This window comes from Lissotriton vulgaris, chromosome 12 (genome assembly GCF_964263255.1).
Source record: "Lissotriton vulgaris chromosome 12, aLisVul1.2, whole genome shotgun sequence".
Classification (NCBI taxonomy): Eukaryota; Metazoa; Chordata; class Amphibia; order Caudata; family Salamandridae; genus Lissotriton; species Lissotriton vulgaris.
In genome coordinates, this window is record NC_141700.1 from 193194707 (window position 1) to 193199772 (window position 5066).

At 41.6% G+C, this 5066-nt stretch overlaps 1 pseudogene; it reads right to left on the reverse strand.

Annotated features, from left to right (window-relative positions):
* Positions 1 to 3194: 3194 nt before the first annotated feature.
* On the reverse strand, positions 3195 to 3566 carry LOC147673800 (large ribosomal subunit protein uL29 pseudogene; annotated as a pseudogene).
* Positions 3567 to 5066: the final 1500 nt, after the last annotated feature.

Sequence of the window (5066 nt, forward strand, 5' to 3'; positions counted from 1 at the left end):
GCATCATTGGTGTCGGAAGGAGGGCGCAGTGAAAAGTGACGCATCGCTGTTTTCACGCAGCGATGCGTCACTTTTCATAAATGAGGTCCCTGTATTCGTGTTTTTACGTGTTCTTATTGTGTTTATGTAGTCAGCAATTATTTATGATCTACCTAAAAGGCGGCCTGTCAAAACATATCAAAGTCTCCTCCCAAAGATATCGGCCTATACACAATCTATTCATTTGTGAAAAGTGGCATAATGTGCAGAAACCGAATTTAAGACTGCAAAACCTATATTTGTGTTTCATAACCATCGCTTTTCTTTTGCTTTCCGAAATGGATTTACTCACAAAGAGATATATGTTCACAGAAATGTCCACTTGAGAATGAGGGGTGTGAGTGGTGAGTGGATTGTGGCACACAAAATCAGAGGCAATTTATCAGCTATGTAGCAAAAACAGTCTAAACATAGGGGGCCTCATTTATGAAAAGTGACGCATCGCTGCGTGAAAACAGCGATGCGTCACTTTTCACTGCGCACTCCTTGCGACACCAATGATGCGTCATATTTAATGTATGACGCATCATGTCGCAAGGACTTACAGATACGTCAGTATTTCTGACGTATCTGTAAGCGCAAAAGTGACGCATTGCTGGAGTGTGTCACAAAAGTGACGCAACTCCAGCAATGCGTCCTTTCACATGGGGAAAGTCCCATGTGAAAGGGCTTGCGTCAGTGTTATGCCTGCTGTGAGGCAGGCGCAAGATTTTGACGCAACAGCATCCTAAAAGTGACGCAGTGAAATCTCATAGATTTCACTGCGTCACTATTACGAGGCTTTTTGCGGGGGAACGCCCCTTCTGCATACATTATACCTGACACAGGTATAATGTAGCGCAGGGGTTTAAAAAGTGACGCATCTACCTAGATGCGTCACTTTTTAAATATGGCGCAACAAGGTGCATATTTTACGCTGCTGGTGCGTCACAAAAAGTGACGCACCGGCAGCGCAAAACTGACGCAAGGCTTCATAAATAAGGGCCAGGGGGACTAAACATGCCTTTGAGTTATCACTCTGGGAAGTTTCCCAAGTGCCCTCGTGGGTTGTATATTTCTTTTACCTTGCAATCCCGTTTCTTGCATCAGAACTGCTCATTCCAGAAATCAGAGAAACCTGATGAGCTACTCACATATGGAATTAGTGCATTTGAGAGCCTTAGCTCAGATCTAGAATCGGTCCACTCTCTCTCTCCCCCATCCCCCTACTCTAGATGAACCCTCTTCCTCAGGCTGCTCATAGCTCTCATACCAACGTTGGTGTTTGGGACTTGACACTGGTCTGTGCAAAAAGGCAATGGGCAGGTGGCTTCTGTAGTGGAGCCAGCAGGTCGGAGTGAGATACATCTTTCACTGTTCTGATACTAACTGGTAAATCGACTTTTGTGCAAGACATATGAAATAACCTACAGTACACCAGATGGTGTGGTGCAAAAGCTGCTCCATCTGCTAAAGCTTACTATTGGAGAGAGCCCAATTAATCATCAATAAAACACAGAAAGCTAATAAATATACCTTCCAATTCAATGTGCATGGTATTTAATCTGCGTTTTCCCTGACAACAGCGTGCCCTGGCATACCACTACTCCTTTTTGGCAACGTCCATATTACATTTATCCACAATTCGCTTGATGTGTGGTGCCATTGCAGTGAAAAATAAAAGTGAGAAGCAGGTTTTACAGGCACTGTGAAAATGTATTATTTTCTTACATTTGTGAGATTTTGAGTTGTATGAAACGCTGCTGGTTGCTCCTAGGTCTTAGAGATTTACTCCATTGATCTAAAACCATGGCTAATTGCAATAATATTAGTCAACCATGCTGAAGCAAGAGACTCAAATCATACTCTTCCTTTAATATTACCTACTAGTTGGCCATCTTTGGTGCACACTTCACATTCTAGACCATGATTATTATGCCTGCCTCGTATCTCAAACATCAAATAAGTGCCTTATTATTTTCAGTTTCTGTACGGTAGTCGATCAGGCCACTCATCTTATCCTTTTTTTCCTCATACTGAAATCAACCTATTTCTTGAACAAATTCTAGATTAGTTATTTTAGATATTACACAGAGAGAAGTACTGAGAAGAACATGCCCAGATAAGGTATCCCTTAAGCATTGTCAGACCAATTTCTATGTAAGACCTAGTTGTTTCCCTGCGTCTATCCTTCGTCATCTTTTACCCGGTTCCTGGCAAAAATCTATTATTAGTCAGCTTTGCAAAAGGGGAATAAGTTAGATGAAAACTGTTATGTGAATGTATTTATGGAGTGCTCTGATACCTTTAAAGTTATCCTGGCTCTGAGGAAATAAGACCGATGAAAGAAGTAGGCGACAGCAAGAACCTATTGCAAATAATGGCAAGTATTGAACAGCTTCCAGTAAAGTAGATCTTGAATTTTATGCAAAGCAACTGGAAGCTCAGCAGCCCATCTCAGATCAATTTGCAGACAGGCACCTATTACAGAAAAAGATCTCCTTTCCAGGTGACCATTTTAAACCTAGGGAGCACCATAAAGAAGCACAGTAGACCTTAGATTTTGAGGTGGCAGAGAATTGTTTAATTTTTGCGGAAGATTACTTTGACTGGTTTTATAAAAGGCTTTGGGTATGCAACAAAGGGACTTAAACTGTTCTTCTTAGAAACCGACAACTAGTGCAAAGGTTCCAGGGCAGCACCGGAAGAGGCATAGCTTGGCAGACCAAAAGGCAGCCTGTGAATGGCAATTTGTATACGCTGGATCATGGGTAAACATCCAGTAATGGTACCAAAAAAGAGAATTGAAATAGTCCAGTCATCTCAATAAGGTCACATGGACCACCACTGGACCCACAGGTGGATATTTGTCAGAATTGTACATAAAACCCACAGTAAAAAGAAGCAAATGACAGAGGGAAGATTGAACTATCTGGATTGATAAGTGCTCAACAAAAACAAAACCCAAGGATATGTAAAACCTCCACTGGACATGGTGCATTTGTCAGACATGGCGTTCAGAAATCAATAGGGAAGGAATTTGAGGCACTGTTCATCGTAAACCACAGGACCTAATTTTTATCTACATTAAATTTCATGGCATTTCATCCATACCTACCTCAATAAACAATCTATTTTTTTACTTAACCATATAGCCTTAATTTTCTACAACACATTTAAGCTTTCACAGCCAATTTGTGCAATGTGTATAGATGCTCTTTTCTGACTTGTTTTTGGGTCTTCAAACCCTCTTCATATTTGTTGAGTCTACGGTGCAAATCTCAAGTCTTCTTGGGTCTTAAATTAAGGGGCTTGTACTTCTTGCCTTTGTAAAATTTTCGCAGGTTTTCCTTCTGTGTCTGTTTTATGACTGTGAGGACTCTGGCAATGGATTTTCATATAACCCAGATCTTTGACAGATTGGATGCAGCTCCACCAGTTACTTTAGCAACTTGGAGCTACCACAATTTGGCCTTGAGGTCAACAAGCTGCTTTGGAAGATCTTCCTTCTTCTTACCATGCAGATGACGGGCCTTGGTTTTTGCCATATTTGCTGCCAGGGGCCACCGGAGACTAATATCTACCCATCCAGAAACTTTGCAGATTCAAGCTGCTCATCCATACCTACAAAGCACTCCACCACACAGGTTCAACCTACCTCAAACACTGACTCCAACTCTACCAACCCTCTAGACAGCAACACTCCACCTCTCTCCCTCGCTCAGATCCCTGCATCTGCAGAAGCAAGATAGGAGGGCACACTTTCTACTTTATCACTGACAAAAACTGAAACAAAATTCCTCCACACATCAGACTGCCACTGAAGTTGAAGTGCCCGGCCACTGCTCCTGCTCTGGTGCCTGGATACCCACAAAAGTGATAATATATATACATAACATAACATACAGATCACTATGCATATTCACTTTCAGCCTAAACAAATGAAGCAAAGCACTGATCTAATCCAAAGAGCATGATCGTTCTTAGAGGTGCTTGTTTAACTGCATGTGATGTTCAAACAGGCATTGTGTAATGTAGGTACGCTGGAACAAGGCAATGTGGAATGTACTTGGCCAGAAAAAGGGTGCATACTTATCACAAGAACTAAGGAGCAAACCATCACCAGGTGTGGATTCACTGCACAATATAGCATATTAGTTAGCAACAGAGCAACCTTTTGGTAGACAGTGAAATTAAATACAAATATATAATGCTTAATTACTGAATATAACATATTTGTAAGGTAATATAATTGTAATGGATAGTAAAATAGATATTGAAAAAGTAGTTGTACATGAAAGTAAGTCAGTTAGGACTACTATATATAGCTTTCACTTAAGTGAATGGCAATGAACTACACTCCACCTTCTAGCAAGTAAGACCAGAGTATACATGGATGCATTGAATGGGATCATGTTTTGCCCCATAGGTAGTTCTTCAACAGGCAGCGCATGAGAAAAAACACTCCCACTTGGCAGTAGGCTGAGTTTTGCAGAGCACGAACAGTGTGGAGTGGAATTTATCACCCACCACTAGTAGCAAGCTGAAACTAGAATAGAAGCAGAAAAGAGCATATTGTGAGTACTCCGATTGTCAGTTTCCACCATCAGAAAAAGACCAGGAGGAGGAATATGCCTAACAGCTTGTTCTGGATGCTAAAGGTAACTTGAGACACTGTCAGAGATCATAACAATCCAAGAACCACCATACAGTGCCAATAATGGCAAGGGCCTTCTGCATGGGGCAAGTGACAAGCAAAGGTGTACTGTATACAGTCACACTTCTGAAAAAAGAAAAAAATGCTCAAATCACTGCCAATGACAGCAGCAGCCTGCAAGGTGGAAGGAGTCTCATTCACCAGCCTAAACCCCTGTCCAGAGCGAGCCCTCCCCAACTAAATCCACTGCTCTGATCGCTGCCTCAGCCATAGTTCACAAGAGCCACCACTCCTGTCAAATATGTGAACTCAGTCAGCATCAGGAGAGAAACAGCATTGTGATCATTGTATTGTCACTCTTAATTCTATAACATATGTTTATTTATCACTA